This window comes from Parasteatoda tepidariorum, chromosome 2 (genome assembly GCF_043381705.1).
Source record: "Parasteatoda tepidariorum isolate YZ-2023 chromosome 2, CAS_Ptep_4.0, whole genome shotgun sequence".
Taxonomy (NCBI): Eukaryota; Metazoa; Arthropoda; class Arachnida; order Araneae; family Theridiidae; genus Parasteatoda; species Parasteatoda tepidariorum.
Window position 1 is genome coordinate 22,101,804 of NC_092205.1, and position 25,639 is coordinate 22,127,442.

General features: G+C 29.6%; 1 protein-coding gene across 1 annotated transcript in view; it reads left to right on the top strand.

The window, feature by feature from the left end:
* The window catches only part of LOC107447604 (B-cell receptor CD22-like), a 401,378-nt gene extending 387,200 nt beyond the window's left edge, over nt 1–14,178 (top strand). The window contains exon 15 of the mRNA XM_071177281.1: nt 13,984–14,178. The gene's annotated coding sequence lies outside the window, so the exon portion shown is untranslated. The remainder of the gene's footprint in view (nt 1–13,983) is intronic.
* Nucleotides 14,179–25,639: the final 11,461 nt, after the last annotated feature.

The following is a 25,639-nucleotide window of genomic DNA, read 5'->3' on the forward strand; positions in this document are numbered from 1 at the left end:
ACTTTAAAAATTATAATTAATTGATTTCTTAGAGACTTGATTATTACACATAGATATGATCGCTCAATAATATATCATCCATAAGCTTTATTATATTCTGTTAAATGAATCAATTTGTTCGTAAATGCATCTTTTTCTCTTCCTTCAGTACTTGGTGTGTTGTCTTACGTAAATTAAGCAGATTAATCTGTTTTAAAACACCGCATTTAGCTATTAAATAAATTAAATAAACTAATTATTTTATACTTGATACATTTAACAGCTTGACGTAAACAAGTTAATTAAATTTCAGGATCGATTCCATGGATATATAGACCATCTAACTTTATAATATCCAAATTAATTAATAATCTTCGCTTTACCCCTTAATAATTCACGTTGATACGTATTTATTCACGTTTGTGCTAAACTTAACCGATATGACCATATATACATATATAATCGATATTTTTGGTCATATCTTTTCACAGTGCATATTTTGTTATGGATATTTAAAGGTTATTTTATGGGATGAAACAAAAAGGAATAAACAAGTTCAAAATCTTTAAAAACTTTAACAAAACACAGCTAGGGGTCTCTTCACAAAGAAATAGGCCCTGAGTAGACTAGTGATGAGATAGCTTGCGTTCGATAGGAGATTTTTGCATTCTCCAACTTACAAAGTAATTAAATTGAAACGCGTTTCTTGTATGCATTTTGAGTTTTTTTACTAGGATGGAACTCCTCTCTCCTGTATCATCGATTTAAGAAATTCCTTTAATTTTGCATTGCTGAAATGGTGCAATGACCATGCTGAACACCGAGACACTGGCCTACTTACGTAACTTTCTCGATTTCCTGGCATTACCCGTTGGGATTTTTTTGCAGATGAATACGTGAAATATCACCTTGTAACAGTGTTGTATTACCTTCTTGTTATCTGCTTTGTTGGAGCTTGTAGAATACCTCAGATTATTTTGCTCGTTGTCAAAAATTTATAAGACAACTATCATACAATTTAATTTTTAAACAAGGATCTTTTTAAAAGAAAAAAATATGTATCATAACTTTTGGTGTTTAGAAACATACAAAAAGCAAAACGAAAAATGCATATTTACTGCGCAAAAGTAACTTGATAAAGTTCTTTACAAATCACAGTACATTTCAGTCAATGCTGTCGTAAACTGCCAATGAAATTTACATTTAGAGTTATTAATCAAACGTTTTGTCTTGTGCTATTGTACTAGTTTTAAGAGCTTAAAATTTAAAGAAGAATCAAAACATATAAATCTCAAATCAATGAAGTCAATCTCAAGAATTTCGTGCAATTATGATTATTGAGACTCATTATTTATTAACCAGAGTTGTCATAAACCAGCTCAAATTTGCCCCTTTCATTCTGGTAAAAAGGCAGTTGAATATAACAGAATACAGGTAAGATTCTGCCTTCTACCAATGGAAATTTGACATAAACCGCTTACATATCATCCCACTACTGAAATTTTCCAAATAATAGTTTTGAACAAAGTAAGGCTATTGAAAGAGCATCAAGAACAAAGAGCAGAAATTAAGGAATCAAATTATAAGAATTTCAACTAATACAACCCTTGAACCACCTCTGAAGTGTAAATTTAATTTGAGCCAAATTCTGTGAAGTCGGTTTGGAGCTTTTAATGAGTTTCCCACTCGAAAATATTTATTAAATTTCATCCGGGCACTTTTGTAACGGTGAAGAGTAAAAGGCATTTACAAAAGGTTGCTGGGGGTGTGTGTTGGCGTGTAACTCGAGTTGAATTCAATTCTCACGTCGCCAAGCAATTATTTATCAGTTAAGTCTAAATATAATTTCAATGATTTCTACTTCGATTAGCTCGTTCGTTCGTCAAAGCAAAGGACGGTAATGAAAATTGAGTGCTTCTAAGGAATAACTAGGCGTTTTCGGCCGTAATTTGATTCTATCCGTCTGTGTATTCTAAAGTCCATCTATTCAGATGTTTATTATAAGTAGCCCCATTATGGAAAATGTTATTGGATGCCAATACTTTTGTTTGATTTAAATATACTTTAGTTACATGCAATTGTTTGTAAACATACCCGCAGATCCAAAACAGTCTTTGTTTGAAATTGTGAAACCCCGCTACAGTGAACCGTTTGTAGTCACAATAATTAGTTCACTATAAACTATGGTGCTCAATATCTAATTCCTCTGTAAAATATTTTTGAGCATATTATAGGAAGTAAGGATTGTGCTGGCACATAAACTGCTTATTAATTAACGAGCTAAATATAGTAGAGTCTGTTTACAACGAAATCTCTCTACATCAAATAAAACTTTTCCATCATTTATTTAAGTAACTGTCCACTATAAGGGTATGAAATAACCTTAGTTAAATATTTGTTAGTACGGGATCACTGAAAAAAGTTCATTATAACTGATATCCCGAATTCATTATATAGCGGGTTTAATCTGTAGCAAGTTTAAATAGTTCCCGATAGCTGTTAAATTTTAGCTTTTTCTCTAAGTTCTTTATTCTCTAAGTAATTTTACATTTGATATTGGTTTTTGATCATTGCTTTTGAAATATTGATTCTGATTGGTTCCTGAACAGGCATTAAAAGTTTTAGTTTCTTTTTGGTGCCATTTTTACACACTAAAAGTTTTGGAAAAAATGTGCCCCAGTCCTCTGTTTTAGCGGATTCCCAGAATGAGAGGGTGGACCAACTGGACAAACATGGATACTCGCTTCCACAACCTCCATTTGCTCTTCCTTATAATCAAATTTCTTCCACCATTGTAAGGGTGACAAACAAATTTGTTAAGACAAACAAACGACTGGGGCTGTTGAAAAAATGATATGCAGTCTTATCCTCAAACAATCTCATCCAAATTTCAGAATTTTTATAGGATATAATTATCTCAAAATCACCTTCGCCTTATAGACATTTATGATGATTCTCATAGGACTCTGTGTTCCCAAAGACTAGCAATTTTAATAACTTCACTAATTTCCCATCCCAAAGCAATAGCACTAATTTTTTGATTATTGATTACAACTTTCACATAAAGGCTACTTTTTACTGGACAGCTGGAAGTAAAAAGGCCAATGCAGCCGACTCATTAACCTAGGGAAAAAATCAGTATATTTTTCGGATTAACAAGAATGCTACATAAGAAAGTAAATTTCCAAAAAAAAAAAAGTCAAAACACTTAGGTTTTTAAAATCCCTGAAATTAAGCTTTCTCCATAAGTTGTTAGGTGGCGCTGTCAAACGTAATCTTATTGAAAGAGAAATCCATAAAATCTCGTCCTTTTTTTTAATTATAGTTGGATATTTTATTACATAAATTCTTGGTTTTAAAGTATTATTACAAATTAATTATGACTTTTTTTCTGTCTGTGAACATTTCTAAGCAAGTTGAATCAATATATTTTCCACACAAACAACACTTAATTAAAGCTTGAATTGTTTCGGTTTCCAAGAGACTTTCAATCAATATAATTCCCCACCCATCCTCTCTACCAACTTCATCAAGAAACTTGCAATCAATTTTTCCAAAAATATCAAGAGAGATTTCTCTTCTAAAGCAAACTTTTAAGGCCATTCCATGCGTTGGAACTTTTAGTTGAGCCTTAATTGGCAAGAACTACATAGGGCACAACTAAACCTCAGAGACAAAATAAATTGAATCAGATTCGAAGGGAATTGAAGGAAATTCCCAAGATAGTAATCATCGCTTGGTAGACCCCTCCCCTCCCTAATACCCCCCAGACCGATGCTTTTCCGGAAAATTCCATGCCGAAGCTTCCAATTAAATTCTTGTAACCAATCTTTAAGTTTGATGTGTTTCTTAATTACTGCCAAGTTACAAAACATGAATAGGTTACATGATGTTCTCTTGCTTGCATCTGTTCAAAGAAAATGTTACGTAACTGCTAGTTGTTCCATAGCTACGTTATGGTTCATTATTTTTTGTAAAATTAAAGAAAATTTATTTATTTCTCGAAATTTTCAGGTTAACTATTTCATTCCTAAAAATAAGTTAAAACGTGTTGTCCATGTACAGTGCGCAACTAAATAAACGAAACACCATGAATAACTTTTCATCTAATGATCGGATTATCTCGTACCAAGACTCTAATTTAATGATTCGAGAACCCCTTATCTTATACATGCTAATTAACTAGGACATACGATATTCTAAGTTACGAAATAAGTAGCAAAAACTTATTATCTCTGATTAAGCATACCCTTTTTTTGATGGATTCGGATTTCTGACTTTCAAAATATTGGAAATAACCACAATCTGGATATTATGGTCGTCTCAATAGCTAGGGCAAAAAAGTGGTCGAAAGTTTGGATCCCTTAATGTTAATTTTACTTTTTTGCATATTTTGCCATCGGGAAAATTTCAATTAAAATGAAAAATTTCTGCACAAAATTATTAAATTCACCAATTTAAAGAAATGCGTTGATAGAATGCAATTTTAAATTACAAAACAAAAATTTTTAATGAAATCTGTCAAAATATTATCGATAAATCATATTTTATGCATGCTAATTTAAAAAAAATTCTCACTGTATAATGCGTGAAATATAGAAACAAAAAAAATTAATAAACCTTTAACCTAACGATTGCAGTTTTACATATCAACATGCGGTCTTAATATTTAAAGTATTTAATTTAGATAAATAACGTTACAAAAACCAGACATATAAACTGTACTTTCCCTAGATAAACTTGCATGTGTGGATAGCCCCAATCTATCAACAATGATTTAAATTATATTAAAATTATAAGTTAAAAGAGAAAGCTGAAATTCAGACAACTTAATTTTAATTTTACTCTTACGTTTTCGTCATATTTCTGAAACTATTAAAGTAAATCAAAACATTTTATAAGACAGCTAGGAAACTAGTTTATCCAAAGTGTGTTTTGATAATTTAAAAGAGTAAGATTATTTTCAATTTAACTTGCAGTTTATTGAAAAACTCAAATTGTTCGATAGATAAATTTTTATTATATTTTACACAGTGAGGATAAATTATTGTCAAAACTACTGGTGAACTTTGCTGTGTTTCTGGTAGAGTTTATCATATTTTGGTACACGAAATATATTCACTATTTATATTAGCATATTCTGGTCCTTTGGCCTACAATCCGTAATTTTAGCCGAAGTACTTTGGAAATGGTTTTGGTAAAATTACGGATGAAATAGTTTTATAATATGTGCTGAAATTAAATAAATATAGTAAAACATGGTAATTTTACCATAATATCACAAAGCATGACATAAAAACCATTCATTCATTTAAATATACTGTTCAGTTTTGTATTTTTTGCTAAATATGTGTTAATAAGGACCATTGATGGTAATCGTCATATGGTAACGGAAAACCGTTACCGTATGTAAGAAAAAAATACCAAATGAACGGTTAGAATACCGTATATTTTAGTTTTTAATACAAGACTTATGTTTTGTTTGAATAGATATGTAATCAGAATACAGAGCGGTAACTCTAACAGAATTTTTTCTCCGTATAAAGTACGTTCAGGCTTTAGTTCTTAAATAGTTCGTTTTAACGTACGATTCAGACAATTATACTTTTAAAGGATGATGAATTTATTCAAAACACATATAACATTTTGATGAGCTTATGAGTTATTTAAAAATATACATATTTATAATGAACGTCAAAACACGAGATGATGGAATGTTGCAATTGTTGTGAATGTTTGCAAGAAAACTAGAAGAATACTATAAAATGTAGATTTGTAACTAGGAATATTTTGCCCAAGAACAGCAAAGGGTAAAACATAGATGGTACTAGTAAAATCTTAAATAAAACTTTTGTTAAATGAAGCGATTAGTGATAGTTACATTTTCTGCTACTTTATAAATAAAATTGTTGTATTTTTTTTTTTATTTAACATTTTGAAATTCTATCGAACTTTAAAAACTAAAGAGGTTAATATGACTAATTTCTACATTACAGATCGATAATTCTAATTTTTTTACTTTCGTAATTAAGAACTTCGACATTTAACGAGTTTTAAATGATGGAACATTTAGTAATATTATTAATTTCAAATTTGAATTCTTATTTTTTCTAAATCAGCTACTATGGCATCTAATGTATTTCAAAAGAGGAATAATTTAGTGATGCAACTAGTTTCTACATTATAATTTTTTTTTAAAATTTCTTTTTTCAAATTAGCCATTTTAAAGTATGAAAGGCTTAGTGATATTAGTAATTTTTACATTATAGCCCAGATTCTTTTATCATTGTTATTAACCACTTAGACTTCTAACGCTTTTTAAAAATTTGTCAAGATTGCTTAATGCTACTACTAATTTCCACATTATAGATAACTATTGCGCACCTTGCTTTCTTAATTAACTACTTCGACGTTGAATGCGTCATGATAGATGGTGGGGTCAGCGGTATGACTAATTTCTACATTTCAAAAGGATACTCTTGCCTTTTAATGCCGTACAAATACTCATCCTATTCCCGTTCTCTTAATAAATCTATTCCGAATGGATCGAATGAAGTCCCAAGAACCGGAACAAACTCCCTGAATTTCCGAAACAAACTTTCCCTATCGGTCAAGTCAATCGAAATCCTAATTCTGGTATACGCTTCCTAAACCTTCCTCCCAAAGAGTGACCATTCACTTCCCCATTAAAAGGGATGCACCACCAAATTGCGAAGAAGCCGACGAACTTCATTTCCTAATCGAAAATAACTCCCGCTCCTGAGAGAGCTTTGAACTCGAGATTAAACGCCTGTGTTGCAGGGCTAGTTAGTTAAAAGAGTCCAATCGTGTATGTACAGTAGTTATTAGATGTACACCAGATGGCATTTTAATTAAGTTTACTGTTGGAAAACGGTCGCCTTACTCCCATTCAGCTATTGGCTCTTTCGAATTTTTCCAGCGTGTTATTGGTTGGTTCACAGTTGGCAGTGTTTATTAGAAGGTGAAAATTAAGTAAAATCTTCAAAAGGAAATAGTACTCTTTGTACTCTATGATATCAATTCTAACATACTTCATAGCAAAAAAACTGACATTTTCATCTGTGGTGTATGATATTAGAGCTAGAATAGTTTTATATGCATGTTAGGTGAAAAAAATGCAAATAAACATATTTTTATTTTTGAATACGATGCCAGGAGGTAATTAGTTTGATTGATAGTTCCTGCTGCATTCATTGATTTTCTATGAGTTTCTCGTTCCACGTAAAGCAAAGTAATTTATATAATCGGTCACTTAGAAAGATCGGTCTTAGATCGGTCACTCACAAATTAGATGCAAATTTTCAAATAATAGTGGTAACATTTCATTTACGTCGTACTAGAGTTTCAGGATGGGCTATCGGCAACGGACGGTCTGGGAAGCATCCCTGAGAATGATCCAAAGAGATGCCATAACAATTTTGATACTCAGAGAGGGAAGAACTCTTCTTTGGGATACCAAAAAAGAGTCTCCCCGTCTTTAGTAGCCCGACGATCTGCGTGCGAACTTCAGCACTTTACGGTAGAACAGTTTTACAAAGACCAATACCGAGTAATCTCGGTCGATGACTGCAACCAGTAATACTTGACTCCAATGCTTTACAGGGAGTAGTGTCTTTACCATCACTACATGGCAGGTTGAAAAATTTCGACATTTTATTATACATTAAAGAAATTTAGCATTTCTATGTAGCCTTAAGCTAGTTTACGTGAGTATATTCTGTACAAATTCTGTTGAGAACCGAGATTGTTCTGTAGCAAAGGTGCTATGCATAACATGCGTACGTGAATATGCTGCATGAAAGTGCTAAATTCCCATATTATTTCAGCCGCCTTATCGGTATGGTAGGCAGAAAATTCGTCAACCATAATTCATCGTTGCAGAGGAATGTGCCTTTAATCAAAATACTCTTTTACAGATTGTAGTTTAGTGGTTCGGAATGTGTTCTAATGTAATGATACTGATGGTTTCAAAAGCTATGAAATGCAGAAAAGGAAGTGGAGTATTTATATAAGGTTATCACAAGCTTATCTGCTCTCAAATTTAAAAGTTCTTATCATGGTGCAGAGGATTCTTATCACTTCCATGGCTCTGTATAAAATAATAGATAAAAGCAAAATTTATGGGTAAAAATAATACTAATGCTTATTTGAATGCTGTCTTATTCTGATCAAAACGTTTGCGTAGTGATAAAATTTCTCTCCCATATATGATTCAAAATACACGCTTACATTTCAACATCTCCAACTAGAAAACACTATAAAAACATATTTTTCTTCATTTAATTTTATTCAAAAGTCAAACAAAGCTTTAACTGGACAATTGCTTAATTATTAAATTAAGTAATCAGTGCTTAAATTAAGCACTGATTACTATACAAATAGTCTGCTACCTCAAAATGGGTGAATCTAGGACCAAGCATGGCACAAAAATGAGTGTGAAAAAATTTTTTCTTTTTATTCGATTCAAAATTCAAACAAAACTTAAACTACTTTAATATATCTTAAGATAACCACTAACTTCTATACATATAAACTGCCATCTCAAAATATCTGAATCTAAAACCAAGTACGGCGCAAAAAGCTGCTTGATTGTAATTTGTTCTTTTAATTCTCTTCAAAATTCAAACATAATTTCATCTTTATTGATTGAAGCTTAAATTGAGCACAATTTTCCAATCATATAAACTTCAACCTCAGAATAACTGATTGTAGAACAAAGTATGACAGAAAAAACTTTATCATGGATATTGCTTCCTTTAATTCCGTCCAAAATTCACAACAAAATTTCAACTATATTTAATTTTAAAATAATCACAATCTTCAATGCATTGAAGTTTGCCAGTGGCTGAATAAAGAATCAAACGTATCACAAAAAGCAGTATGGAGGCAATGCTTCGTTTAACGGTATTCAAAATTCAAGAAAAACTAAATAAGCACTGAATTCCATGCATATTAGCTGCCACCTTTAAATGGACTGAATGTAGAAGCAATTAAGGTACAGAAATATCATGACGGCTCGCTTACTTTAATTCTGTTCAAAATTCAAACAAAACTCCAACTTATTCTTACATTAACTGCAAATTTTTATGCATATAAACTTCCACATCAAAATGGTTGAATTTAAAACCAAGTGCAGAAAATAAAGCATTTATGCTGGCAGCTGCTTCCTTTAGCTCTATTCAAAGCTCAAACAAAACTTAAACTGTATTATTGAAGCTTCAAATAAGAACAAAACCCTATTCATATAAACTTTCACCTAAAAATGGCCGAATATAGAACCGAATCTGGGGCAGTTTAGAAGAAGAAGAAAATATTCCCACCGGAACAAAAACAATTTTCTCACATAAAAACGTGAGTGGACACATAACAAAACAGAAATGGACTCCTTTGAAGAAGAAAAAAACATCTTTTGATGACGAAAGAGAAACAGAGAATATCCACAGAGAATCTCAGTCACAAGTACTAAGTCCTTTTCCTTTTTCAGACAAATGCCCTGTTGAAGAGAATCGTGACATTCGCAAAACATTTGGCGACACTTAGGCGTCTAACGGCGTTCATTCAGAGAACCTGAATCGCCGTTTTGTTCTGTGCCACACACGTATTTCTTCCATTGCGTGTTTTATCATCATCCGGGGGTTTTTTTTCATCTTCCCTTTCTTCCCAAAGTAGTTGGTAAATGTTAGAAATCTAAGAAAAGTGCTACTAAAGGTAATGCTAGTATATAAGATGGCATATTTGGTTTGTTTTTTTATTTTGTCAATTGTTTCCCGTCTTGCTAACATGACTTGGGCGTATAATAGTTTAGATGATTTTCTACTGAGTAGGTCTTTCGTGCAAGAGGAATTGAAACTAACTGGTCGTTGAAGAGTTTGGTGTGTTAAGAAAGAAAAAAAAATTGCTATTTGTTGGTAAAAGTAAATCAGAGTTTCGTAAACTATGAGAATCATTTTGTTAGAAATATTTGGAAAAGGGAAAACTTAAAAATGTTTAGATATTTTATCCGAGTTTTTAACGTAGATGCTTTTAAAAAGAAAACTTTAATTTTTGGGGAGAACTGTACAGAGCAACTTGTAATTTATTTCGTTCGTAATATCTTCAAAATGTTCGAGTAGGGGAGCGATCCTTATTATTAAATACTCTTCTTAAAATTATGATTAGAAAATAATAATTATTATGATGGTCATTATTATTACATCTAATATACGTATTACCGATCGTAAATTTTTTTTAGCAAAGTATATACTAAATTGGAACGTAGTTTTTATGTCTTAAACTGTATGGTTTTCAGTAAACCAATCACTGTAAATTTTGAAAATCTAAAATAGGTCACTTCATTTTAGTCATACATATGATGACCACAGTTCTTAAGGTTCTTCTTAACTAAAATTTTGATTCAAACTTTTATCCTCAAAAAATTGTTAAAGGTGTTTATTATCTGTGTTCTTAGTAAATAATAGGAAGAAAAATAGTTTTTAACTCTTTTTTTAACTCTTAAACTGCATTCTTTTTAAACAACCACATTTTTTAAAATTCTAGACCTGATGCAAATTGCTTCATTTTAGTCGTGCATATGATGACCACAATTTTATTGATTGTTCTTGAATGAAGCTCTGATTTAGTAAATAATTGGGAAAAAAATAGTCTTTATCTCTGAAACTCACCTTTTTTTGAAAGTTCTAAGCATGAAATCCATTGCTTCATTTGAACCGAGCGAGCATATGAGGACCACAACTATTATCGCTTTTCTCGACTAAAATTTTGTTTCAAATTTTGCTGTCTTTCAAAATTTTAAAGGCGTTAATTAACAGGATTGTTAGTAAATAATTGAAGAATAAATATTTCTGAAACTCACCTTTTTTTCAAAATTCTGAACATAAAACAGATTGTTCATTTTAGCCGAGGATATGAGGACCACAACTAATATGGCTTTTCTCGACTAAAATTCTGATTCAAATTTTTCTGCCTTTCAAAATGCTAAAGGCGTTTGTTATCAGAGTTCTTAGTAAATAATTGAAGAAAAAACATTTGTTTTTGTTTCTTAAACTACATAGTTTTTTAATCAACCCACTTTTTTTTGAATAAAAAAGAGTCTAAGCATAAAACAGATTGCTTCTTTGCAGCCGTGCATATGATCAGAACAATTATTATGGATCTTCATGACTAAAATTATGATTCAATTTTTTCTGCTTTACAAAATGTTAAAGGCGTTTATTATCAGGATTCATGAAAAATAATAGTTTATCGTCATTTTAATACAATTTATTATCCGCTATGTTGCTAAAAGTGTATTACATATTAAGATTAAGATTTAATGGTGATAAAGACATCATTAAAACTTTAATGCGAAATTGTATTCATTTGAACGCGGAATATTTGCCAAACATTCATTTCAAAGATTATATTCAGTTTAAAAAAATTCTCTCTATCTCTATATGAGATAAGATAATTTCCAAATTCCATTTCACTTTTCTGAAACCGTAAACATTAGTGACAATTCGAAACAATCGAGCCGATATATTACACTTTAATCGAATCTAGCCTATAGAAGGAGTTCCTTTTCGTCTCATTTTCCATTTTACCCATCATGCAAATGGTAATGACGTCATTTGACGAAAGATACATCGTAAATTTGCAAAAGATTCTGGAAAAGGAATGGTAATGGAAGAATGAAATGTAATTGGGAGAGGCATTGTATCACCAAAGCAAATACTTCCAAAAAGAAGAATTAAATGAACCGGAATCCTTCTCGGAAGATCGAAAACAGAAATTGGAGATGGATTCTCAAACGATTTTCTTTGTGCTTCTTTTAAAAGGCGAAGACATTCTATTATTCTAAAAGGCATTCTGTTTATAGGATTAAATTTGTTTTTAAATCATTTTAACGCATTTATTCTCCATAGATACAAAATAGTATGGGAGATAGGCTGGCTTTTCAAAAAATTTAATCAAAAGAAACTCGATGCAGTTATCATAAACTTTAGAGAGCACAAAGAAAATTCAGAAAGTTTTCGAAACAAATGCATTGTTGACAAAGATTGACATATAATAGTGTCTGTTTTTCTTGACGTTTCCAACAAAGTAACAATTTAGAAGCTATCAATAAGAAGAAGGATTCCAGATGACGGTCTTTAAAATTAACTTACACAATATGTGGTTATAAATGTGTGAACGTTCAAAGTTTAAATATGTATTTAAAAAAAGAGAAAACTGAAATATTATTTCCGAAAATTGCCCACTTAAGAGTGAAAAAAAGACCGGTTTTGCGTCGTGAAAAATAGTTAAATAAACTAGCTGGACTTTTATGGTACTTCTTGATTAAAAACTTCATATACTTCAAAAATATATAAACAAGAAATAGCAAACGACGAGTATCAAGCTGTGAAAAACAGGCACCCAATTTCAAGACTTGCCAGATAAGAACGAATGCACAGATGCATTTCCAGATGCTGGGGAGAGATGGTGAGGAACTATTGTCGCTAACAGGGAAATCAGCATTCATGTGAATAAAATAAGATTTCGGGGGCTTATACCAAAGATTCCAACAATGTGCAGCAATTGATAATAATTTCTCGTTTGATTGTTGATCTGTTGTTTCTTCTCATTCAAGTCTGGCAAGTCTTGAAAACTGGCTTCTGCTTTTGAGAGCTTGAAGCATATCGACTGTTATTTCCTACTTATGTATTTTTAAAGCGAATGAAGTTTTTAATTAGTTAACGTATTTACCGATTTGCTTACGACTGGTGCCAGTGAAACAACATGACTGCCTTCACTATGCTAAGCTCTGTAAGCAAGGAGATAACGCTTTTTTCGAAGGTTTTGCCATAATAAGAATTACCACATTCTAATAAACAATAAACTATTCGTTGTTTTTTTTAACTCGTATGAGTTTAGAACATGGCATCAGAATAAGTTTCCCTCATGTATAGACGGTGCCCTTTAAGTAAATTATGGAAATAGTGAAAATTGTCAATATGAATGTCAATATGAAAACTTTGTATCGAGATTAAGGCTGTTTTTCGAGAGCGAATAAAATACATCTGGACTTATAAATCAAAATCTTTATTTTCCACAAGATAATACGTAAAGTTTCAAATTGAAACTTTGTATCGAGATTAAGGCTGTTTTTCGAGAGCGCTGCTGTCGCATGATGTGAGGCTTTTTAGCGAATAATATGTAATTTTCACTACTAATGTTATTTTGCAACAGTTATTCTTGACTGTTAGGTCAGATTTAGCCTATGTTTAGCTAGGGCTCTCTATGACAATTCTGAAAATGGCGCAAACGTCAATATGAAGAATAGCCACTGTTTCGTGGAATGGAAGAACTTCTGTTTTCGAATTTTTTAATATTTAAAAATTTACTCCAGTTATCTGGGCTTGTAAATATTCACAAAAAATGAGAATAAGTTATTAATTTGAAAGATTTTAATTTCGAAAAAGGCAGCCAAATTTGCGTGTTTTTAAAAGCGCTTAATATATTTTCAACTATTTCAGTTATTTGTCCATTCTAAAGCAGAGATAATTCTTCACAGCATGATGGCATATATTATTTAAAATTATAGCTTCGCTTCAAGTGTGATGCATTTAAGCTGTTGTTTCTTTTTAATTATTTTTCTAAGCAAAAAAGCTTCGAAAACCATGTTAAAGCACCTAAACGGTTGACTTTCTATTCTCTTATTTCTATTGATTAGTTTTGAAGAACATCTTTAAGCTCAATTAATCTTACTTAGATTATTTTAATTCCTTTTTTTGCTCTCCTTTTAACCGATATCGTGATTAGACAGAGGTTGAATTTTTTTTTTAGTCCTTAAATGATAATTTGTGACAACTGAATGTGCATAGTTTTTTGACATGAGTTCTCAGAAGAATTAGAAAACATGCATTAAAGGTGGTCAATATGGAACACTCGATAAATTAATATTTAAAATATATAAATGCTTATTTAATTCAAGCAAAATGCATTCTTATAATTTATTTATTTCAGGCGACGCCGTCCAAGCGGAACTGTTTTCAGACTTGACGTTTCGCTCTATCTGTGCAGTATTGATTCCATGGCTCCAAGATGACGACACGTTACTCACACAAAACTTTTTGCACTCAAAAGGATTTCAAGAATATTGTTGTAAAGTAGCTTTCAATCATTTTACGAACATGGCATACCAATTTAAGTTTTTTTTAAGGAAAAAAAACATTTTCTAACGAATAGACTGATTAATATTTTGTATCAATAACAGTTCTTCAAGTTTTGTTACAAAAAAAGCAATGTTGTGGTATGCTTTTACTTATACTGTTTAATAATAATTTATAACTATTTTCATCCGAAAATGGTAATTTTGCAACAATTGCAGTTTTAATTACTACGTCTGTAAAGAGAAATGGAATTTAGTGTTGAAAGTGTTTGGGTTGATGTTTGTATGTAATGATGATAAATTACTCTCATTTTCAGTAAAAGCAATGCGTCATAAGCAATATTATACAATCAAACTTTTCGAGAAATTACTTCAGTGATACAACAAATTAGTTTATTCTATTGTTAGTAAATACCAATGAGATTAATCTAATGAAAATTAATGCATGCAAATAATTTAAAAAAATAATATTTGAACATACATAAAAAAGACTTTAATTATTTTGCAGGTTGTGCTAATATAGAATCATTCATAAACTATTTTAAAAATATTTATATGCTAATAGCAAAAATAGACTGCATGAAGGGAATGTGAAAATATGGTGATTCAAAACCTTTTTTTAAAAAAACTGGGCATTTTTGACAGACATTTAACAAGTTTCATGAATTTTCACTAAATAGCAGCAGAATGCATAAAAGCTATTTTTCCTTAATTAATAATATAAACGCTTTGTTAATACGTATAAGAATCTTATTGGCTAATTTGTACTAGTATACTCTGCTAAATAATTTCAAAGTATATTATTATTATATTGCCCTAAGTAGAGGTATTAACGACCAAATTCTATGAAATTAATATGCTATTATTTTAATCTTTTAATATTACTCACAACTTTAAGACATTTTTTGTTATGTTTAAGAATGTAATTAACTAAATATAAGGGAATAATTTGGTGGTACTTTATGAGTTTAGCAAGGGATGTTAGCGCTATTTTATGAGTTTATCAATAGGAATAGATAATAATACTCCATTAATTTGAAATAAAAATCAATTCAAATTCACATTGAGAAAAAAGCACGATCAAAACTACCGAAATGAGATAGAATTTACCAGATTTTTAGTTCTATGAGAATACTGAAACGCTCGGTAATTTTTAACAAAGCACTTTAGTAAATATTAACTATGAAATATGGTATTATAAAATGTGATACGATTCGATAAATAAGGTAAAACTTGGTAATTTTGCCATCTTTTAGAGCATGGCATAAAAACCATTTATTCGGTTAAATTTACTTTTCAGATTTATATTTCTTACTAAACGTGTGGTAATACGAACTATAATTTTGAAAACCAGGATTTCCAGATAGCCCAATACCATTTAAATGGAAAAATTACGAAATGAATAGTTTAAATGCCTATAATCATTCACATTTTATTTATTACATTTTGGTTTTATCAATCAAAATTACGATTATTTTTACCAGAAATGCCATTACCCCACAATATGGTAATTTTATCAAAAAATTATTTCTCCGTGCAAAATTAAAGTTATAAAAAGGGAAAATATGAATTTTTTAATGAAGTAAATTGCTGGAATTTCATGAGTTTTATTTAGGAGAAAATATTAATTACGGTATCTCAATGGGCACGTTTATTTTTTAATCTCAATTTTAATAAACATATAAAAATAAACATCAAATGTAGTTTCATAATAACACTCTGCATAACTATAGCGATTACACTTTGAAAATATGTCCCATCTTAGTCAATTTAAGTAAATGTGCTATCTAATTATGAGAATTTAAATCCAGCGTTATTTTTAATCATGCCATACTGTATTACGAATATAATGTAAAATTAATTACCAATATTTTTATTGCAAAAATAATTTTATTTCTTGCAAAACCTCTTAATGTAACAAAAAGGATCAATATGCATTTCGACTGGAAGACACGGGCATTTCGTATTTTTTCTCAGCCCGTATCTCAATTTAAAATTTTGCTTTAGTCTTTCTAAAATTTGGTTTTTAAACTAAATCAAAAGTACAAAGATGCAAATAAAATCTTAGATCCTTAAAAAAGATCTCAGATATAAAAAACAAGTTCAAGTCGCTTTATATTCATTCTTATGAAAATGCAAATATCTGTTTTTAGCGTTATGAAGTGTAAAATAAATTTCTACTAAATATTAGCAACAATTAAAATTTTATTTTTCAAAAGATTAAAGCTTTTTAACTGAATGTATGCTACATAATAAATCACTGTACAAATATAAAGCTTATCGCTTAACGAAACTTATTTTGAAAGAAGAAATAGGAATAACGAAAAGGTATCTAAAAAAGGCATCTGAATTCGAAATGTTACCAATTATCTTTACAGTCTGTATCAGAAATTGCTTAATTTTTATAAATAATGGATTCACTAATTGCATATTTATTTTTAAATTATTTCATCTTTAAAAAAGTTCAAACATAATCTTCAAAACAAGCTTTTTAATGCAACTGAAACTAAACATTAATTTGCAAGTTTTTTTATGACACCAGGTAATTTTGTCATGAAAAAACTTGAAATGACCATGAAAATAACCGATGACTCCAAATATCAATTTAGAAAAATTAGAAACAAATGGCGCTGATCTCTAAAAAAACTGTAATATAATTTTTTTTCTGCTGCTTAACAGGACTTCATGACTGAAATATTTGCGCAACGTCTGCTTGTTTTGTTATCAAATTGCATCACGCTATTACTCTACCTTTTTTTTAATATTGTTTTATCATTCGTCTTAGTCAGCAGCTTCGCATGTTAACAATTTTCGTAACTAATTTTGAAATTGCTACCTGTGAACATTTTTTCATTTTTGCATTAATAGGACATCCTAACTGAAATATTTGAGCAGTTTCTGTTAATTTCGCTCTCAGATGGCATCACGTTAGTTTTTTTTAAAATAATATTTCATTATTATCCTCAGTCAGAAGCCGTCTGTTGACAAAATTTGTAACAAATTATAAAACTGTTGCTTTGAACCATTTTTCAGTTGCTTAATAAAAATCCTAACTGAAATATTTGCACAGCTTCTATTATTTTCGACCTCAGACTGCATCGCGTTGCTATTATACTTTTTTTAAATACTTTTTTATTATTATTCTCAATTAGCAGCTCCATCTGAGAACTCTATAACTAAATTTGAAACTGTGGCTTTTGGACTTTTTTTCTGCTTTTTAAAAGAACATCCTGATTAAAAAAATTGCATAGCTCCTCTTAATTTCATTCTCAGACTGCATCACGGTTTTACTCTAGTTTTATTTTTACTATTTTTTTATTCTAATTTTTAATTAACAGCGCCGTCTGATGAAAAAATTTGCAACTAATTATTAAACTAGGTGAAAAAATCTAGTTTTCTAAACAAAATGTAGAAAACTATGCATTTCAATCAATTTCCATTTTCATTACGATATAGATTTTTTCCAAATCATCGTTCATTTTGAAAAACGGATCCTTTAAGCATGTTTCTTAATTAATATATTTTTATTTTATTTTTACAACTAAAATAAAACAGTACTTTCTAAAATGATAAACAAAAACCAATAATTTAATGAACAGATTTATCAATTAAGATTACTAAAGTAGTGTATCGTAATATTGAACACAAAAAAAGTTATAGAGTGGCACATAAATTTTGTACAGAATTATTGCATCTAGATGGGATAATTAATTGAGCTTTACATTAAATCACATTTTCAAACACTATGCACTGTTGTCGAGATTATAAAAAAATCCTCGACCGAAGATACTTTTTCTAAAAAAATAAAAGATGTCATAGAATAGATATTTTTAGAGAAAAAAAATTAAGAATGACTTGTACAGAAGTTTCGCGACCAAACTGTCAGAAAAGTATTTTGAATTTCATGAATTCGAATGTGTCTTTTACTGTTTCAAAGATGTGTATTTAAAAACGCAGTGTATTCTACAAAATGAAATAAAATTTTTAAATGAAGAGAAATATTTTTGAATGTCATGAAATGCTACATATTCAAAATATTTGATAATTATATTGAAAAATACAGCTGGACTTGAAGGAAACGTTATGGAAAACGTATGATTCAAATCTGTAAAAAAAATCTAAGCTGTCAAAAAAGAATGTTAATGTGTTTTGAATTGTTGGCACTGTCAAAGGCTGTCACGTGATTATTTATGTGTAAACTTCTATGTTTGTGATAGATTGTGTAATTTTGACAATGTTGTTTAAAACTGAAGAAAAATATTGTAGCGTTGCCCACCTGAATAACTTGAATTGCAAATAAAAATATTTATTGGTAGAAGTTTCATTTTCTAATGTTGTTCTATTTTTCCTTATGATACTGGTTGTATTATAATAACCTCGCTTTATATATAATTTTAGAATCCATGTCCTAAATTATCATTAAAAAAAGTATTTCATATTAGAATATCCATCCAGAATATTAGAATATGAATATCAAAATATCCATTCAGAATATTAGAATATCCATTAAAATATACATATTAGAATATCCATCCAGAATATTAGAATAACCATTAGAATATGCATATTAGAATATCACATAATAATATTTAAACGTAGTTAATAAAAACTTAATCGAAATCTAATAAATCAACACACCATGAAAAATACTAACTGTTTAGCGGTAATTTGGCTGTGTATTCAACAGTTTAATGTTGTTAGGTTAACAAGGCGGTTTTTCTCTATTTTTCAACCTATTCACAAGCGGGTCAAAACCGTCTGCTGAAATTCCAGTTTTTTCCACGTGGTTATGCGTTACGTAACATAGTTTTACCTTTTCTCCAATTATTTTACTATCATTTTTTATATGTGGCTGCCAGGTGGCTGAGCGGTTAGCGTGCCTGACTGTGAAGCCAATGGCTGAGGGTTTGAATCGCTCTCAGGACACGCATGCTCCTCTCTGTGTGCTGTCTTCTATATTTACATCTAATGTGAACCACCCTATAAGCGGGTATCTTAGGCAGTGTGGCGTGGTAATGTTACTCGCCTCCGTCACTTTGTTTAGTGCCCACCAGGTAATGCTAAATGAGCAACACCTCCGGCATCTTCCCGGGCAAAGAGCGATAAGTTCGGTGTCTGCCATTAAAGAAAAAAAATTCTTTGCGTGGTCTTACTTTTTATACTTTTGACTATCGTATAAATAAAACAACGATTCTACTTTATTGCTGAATGGAAAGAATATTAAAGCGAAATTTTCGATTCATAATATTACTTTTGAGCTATAGTGGCTCAGGGAGCAGGGCGCACGCCTTTCAATAAAATGACCCATGTTCAAACCCCAACGATGATTGATCGATACAAATTCTGCCGATATGAAATACTCACATCAGGCATGAGTACAGTTAATTACATACCTTTCACAGTGGAAACTTGTTCCCACCTAGTTAAAATCTGTTGGGACAATTTTTGTTGTAAAAACTTGTCTTCTTACTATTTTTTAAAAAAAAGAACAGTCTAACTACGGATTTTCTTCATAGTTCTTACGGGAAAAAATTTTTTCTCGTATTATAAAAAACTATTGATACTACGGATATACTTCGTGCATTTTATGGTTTTGCATAACCATTGCAGAAAAGATGCAGCTTTAAAACCATGAAATTTACTGTAACATTTTTACAGTGCAATAAAAAAAGAGACCAAAAAAAGAAAGGAAGCAAACTGAAAATTAAAACAATGATTTGATTTCCAGAAGATGGAGAGAAGTTGTACAGCGGAAAAAATAAAATCCTCCAAGTTTTATTAGACAGTCCAAATGGTCTGTTTATTTCATCCCGCCAACCTCATTAGTGATTCGCGAGATTTCGAAAGTGGTTTAGTTTTTCTCTTGTTTAAGTATAAGGTTGAGAATCCTCCCGTTTATACTTTTTAACTTTTTGTTTAATAAGAGTTTTAAAGTATGCTAGGAGACTCCACTCACCCATCCTCGCAATTGCTTATCTCATTCATCATGGTTTTTCTTCCCCCTTAAATGTCAATATATTCCACAAAAACTCGGAATATTGTTTTCGAAATACAATTATTGTAGCTTTAGGTGAAAAAATTTTGTTGACATGTTAATCATAACAAAATGGGTGATTACCCGGTTTTGAAAAATAATCATCTGGACTTGAAAAAAGGTTTAACCTGAAGAACACAGAATTTTTGAAGCAGTAAGAAGTAAATGAACAGTAATCTTACTTGATGTCAAAGCTTATAATATTTCAAATGGGTACTGGTTCTTATCGGTCCTTATTAGGGTTTTCTTTTTTCATTTCTAAAAATTCCACGATAATTTTTATGTTTTATATCTGGTTACGCGTAATCTCACTCTCTTGCTCTGACACACACTCTTATTTTTGCTACTAATGATTGACATCTTCTCACACGCTATAAAGTAAAAAAAAAATAAAGATCTCGTGAAGGAAAACTGAAGTTCATACAACAATGGATAATTAGTCAGTTTTTAAAGCGAAAACAATCGCGAAAAAGAACTTTAATTTGAAATAAATTTCGAACAAATTAGAAAATCGAAATCGCGTTAAGTTCATAAATAAAAAATAGCATTTTCAGCATGTCAAAGTTTAACTCTGTAGTTGCATTTCAGTGGGCTAAAGATTGACCAAACATGGTATTTTTACCTACAAGTTAATAGTTCTCGAACTTATTTTCGAATCTTATTTTCTTTTATTCCATCGTACTCCTTTTACTTTTTTTAATATACCTCCATAATTTCAAATATTTAAGTGTTATAAATATTGTGCAGCTAAAAAAAATGTAGCATGAAGCGCAAAAAACATTAAAAAATTTTATGAAAAGCCAAAAAAAAAAAAACTAAAATTGCAATAGCTTTGAAACGAATTGGAATTTCGAAAACAATTCTGTGTAAAATACATAAATAAAAATGCCTTTTCAGCACTTAAATTTCAACATTTCAGCATTTTCCAGAGGCATGCAGAGTGGTCCGCATGATATTTTTTATACAAGTCTAACAGTTATAAATTCTCGTACTAGTTATCGAATGTTAAATGTTTTTATTCTATTGTACTCCTTTTACATATTTCTACACTCATTTGTAGTTGCAAATTCGAAGTTTTTGCTCAACAAAGGAAATGTAATTGCAGTTTGAACACCTAAAACAGTTACAGCGTCGGTGGTCCTTATTCAAGATTTTTTAATATAGATAGAAATATTAAAGAATAATGATTAAGGGAAAGTTCACGTATCCAACATCTTCACTATATTTTCATTGTAAAAATTGAGTTCTTTTAATTAACGTTTGCATAAACATAATCCAAAATCAGATATTTATTATGCAACAAAATAAATTATGCAGCGTGTCATATATAAAAACGAAAATATTTATAAATCCCCATTTTGATTGATCTGGTTAAAAATTATTTTTCAACTTTTTATTTTCCTTTAAACTTCATAATTTTTGTGATGAATTCTCACTTTTCGAGAACTTAACACATTTTCCAATTTGCAAAATTTTCATAAGAATTTAATACAAAAAAATAATTCAATTGCTCTTTTCAGAAAATAAAGCACATATTTCAAATTAAATCATTAATTCTTCTAATTATAATAATTATAATAATTTTATTCTAATAATTCTGTATTTATTCTGTAATAATCCTGTAATAATTCTGTAATTATTCTATAATAATTCTGTATTTATTCTGCAATAATTCTGTAATTATTCTGTGATAATTCCGTAATTATTCTATAATTTATTTCTAATAATTCTGTAATTCGAATTTTAATTAATTTATTTATTTTTCTGACACTTTACGCTAACGACAACGAAACGGATTTCCACTATGAAAAGCGAAACCATTCCATTTATTTCTCATTTCAAACAAACTCATCAAAGTACTATGACAAGAAAGTAGGTGCTACTTTTTCTTTTCTGACACTTTTCGCTAACAGCAGCGAAACGGATTTGTAGTGTGAAAAGCGAAACGATTTCTTTTAATTATTAAGCAAATTTAAGAAGCAACTACACAAAGAAAGTAGAAGCCAGTTAATCTCTTCGGACCTCTCCCGTTTTCAACAACGAAACAGATTTACAGTGAATGTAAGCGAAACCATTTCATTTATTTATCATTTTGAACGATCTCATAAAAGAATTATACCGAAAAACTAAATGATGGTTTGTCTTTTCTGTCAACTTACTCTAACAGCAGAGAAACGGATTTACAGTGAAATAAAATGAAACCACTTCATTTTATTATCGTTTTCAGCAAACATTTTTGAAATTGCACTTGAAATGTTTGCCAGTTCATCCTTTCGCTTTAACCTAGTTTACTCAAATTCGTCGTCTTTTTTTGTTAACAACCCTAGTTTAATCCAAGTTAAATTCCAGCAAAGGAGAAAAAATAGCAATTATAATAAATTTAAAAAATAAAATTTCAAAGAAAAAATAATAATAGTTCACTTAGATCAAAATGAATGACTGTCTGCCTGTCCTTTATATACTTATTAACCATCCGAACAGGAGAAATAAAATTTGGCATACTGATAGTTCAAAGTAAGGAAAAGTCACTGTTGACATTTGAACATTCTACTACTAACGATTCAAGCAGATTGAGCAGAAACAAAATGAATGTTTTCTTATTATCAAGGAAATGAATGTTTTCTTATTATCAATGTTTTCTTATTACCAAGCCTTTGTTTTAAATTAAACTGCAGAAAATTATATTTTGTCAAATATTTTAAAGATAACATCAAAAATATTTTGTAGTTCATAGCTCTATTCGATCATAAAAAGAGTTTATTACACGTATTTTAATATTTAATCATTTTTATGCGTCATATAAATTCAAATAATGTCAGATAAATTCAACGAACAACTTTAATGGTAGCATGAGAGGACTGCGTTACTAAATTAGTATTTCTAAAGTTATCTGAACCCCTTATTTATTTTGTTTATAGTAATTCTTTTAAAACTTGTTTATATAAAAATAAGTAATTTTAAATCAATGTTATTTGAAATGAAAAAATCTTTCGTATTTATTAAAAGGAAAAAGTGCTACTCATTCGCTTAGGAAAAACATTAAAAAAATGCTATGCTATTATTGATGCCAATAAGTTTAGGTAATAGATGCATATTGATATCAAAGAAATAAGTTATGTAATGAAAAGCAAAGTTTATGGAGTAAATGTACTTGTTCATTTATAGGAACCGTGAATATATTTTCCCCAGTGGCAGCAAAGATAGTGAAGTAATATTTTAATGAATTAATATTTTAATAAAACTTTTTATTAAAATTATTCAATTATTAATAAACATTTACACTCTAGAATAAAGGTCAAATAGAGAAATGACCTTTAGTTCCTTTAAGGTCTTATAAGAATTCTATTTGCCTTTCAAATTTCGGTTTTAGTTTGCAACACTGTAAAAAATTTCCGGATCAAGTAACTGTAAAAAGCACCGACACTCAGGATGCGAGTATTTTTTTATCGTAAAATCCATTTTTGCCAATAGAACAAAAATTCTGATATATCGTAATTTTACAGTAATATTTAGAGTAAAATTACTGAATCACCGTGTAATCAAATATAAGTGTAAAATAAGTTAAAATAAGTGTACGGTTTAAAATTTGCGGCAAAAATGGATTTCACAAATAATGCACCCAGGAATCCAGCAATACCGTAGTTTGACCCAGAATTTTTTACATTTTACAACTAAAAAAGAAATTTTGCACAAAGCTCAAACGTTAATCGGTTATGTAGGAGTACTATATACTAATATAGGTACAAAATATTACATTGATATACTTGGCAATTATTAAATCTGTACCAATACTGAGCAGTTTAATATCGAAACTGTGAAATAAGTATATTACGGCCCTTCGAAAAGAACATGTACCTACAAAAATTATTTAATAGTGGTAAATTTTGACTATTATGAGATTTTCGCGAGCAATAGCATGATGCCAAGACATGAATACAGTTAATCTCTATTCTGATGAGATATACTACAAAAAAAATTTTTCTTAATTTAAAGTAATGTAAGGCCACCGAGAAGAGCAACAAATAAAAATAAATAAGTAAGAGGAAATTATTTTAGCTTTATTAATTGCGTTGGAATATGCCTTTCGGTTTTGTGAAGGATTTCGCAGTGTTGTTTAGTTTGATTATTTCTTTTTTTCATTCACCCCGTACGAAGAACGAGTATTCAACTAGTTTCTGAATAAAACATTTATTTCATTATATAATTCAAAAATTGTCAAAGAAAACTTAAATTGCTGTGTATAGCAATTGTTTTGCCTTCTCAAAAATCATAGTTTTAAGTGATAATCTTTCAGAACTACGAAGTTTGAATGATTGTGTAGTAGACTACGTTGTTTTAAATTATTATGATTCTTAGATTCTACAAGGTCCCATCAACTCATACTCGATTCAAGCAATATGTTGAAGATGTGTCGCACGCCAAAATTATCGTTTTCGTAATCGAAACTACTTCATAAAGCTGAAAATACGCGTGGGTTTGGTGTAAGCTTTTTTCTTTATAATTGTTAAGCACGTTAATATTTAAGCTCGAATTAATTAAAAGCTCAATTTCATGTTAACTTGAACTAAACTATTTCTTTACAAATTTAAGTCGCTCTCCAACAAATCAGTACACCACAATTTTTGAAATGTAGGGAACCTTTTATAGCATTTATTATTAGACAAAAAGCAAAGCCTGAATAATATTTTATTTACAAGAATCTAAAACAAATGAAAGACTTACTCTAAATTAAACATTTCATAAAAATTGCAAATACCTAATAATAAATCCAAAGAAATATATATATAAATTCAATGTCAATCCTACACAATATATCCCATTAAAAAACTCAATACAACCTATGTTTTATTCTTTTCAAAAAACCATTTCTGAAAAAGAAAAATATTTTAGTTCATGACAATTTCGTTTTTTTTTTTTNAGAAAAATATATATATAAATTCAATGTCAATCCTACACAATACAACCCATTAAAAAACTCAATACAACCTATGTTTTATTCTTTTCAAAAAACCATTTCTGAAAAAGAAAAATATTTTAGTTCATGACAATTTCGTTTTTTTTTTTTTGCACTATTTTTTAACATTTTAATTGCATGATACTCTCGAATTCAGATTTGCTACTTTTTTTAATTACTATCACAGAGATTTATTTAACTATTAATAGTTTCTCTTCACGTTCATCGTTGAAATAACTAAAGAAAAAAAATAACATTTTTATTTCCTTGCTAATAGTTGTTTAAAAAGTATTCCAAATACTTATTGTCGTCACTGTAATTAACTCTTCATAAATTCTGCCTTTAAGCAAATTTTTAAAAAAAACTAAAATAGGATTTTTTGATGAGATATTGTTTTTTAATTGTTTTTCACACGTGTTGAGAAAAGTCAATAAGTTTTTTTTAGCGTCTGTGTTTCTCACAAAAAACATCTGGATTAGTTTTAAGTTCTTCATTTCTTTCAAACCACAGCATTTTTTCTATG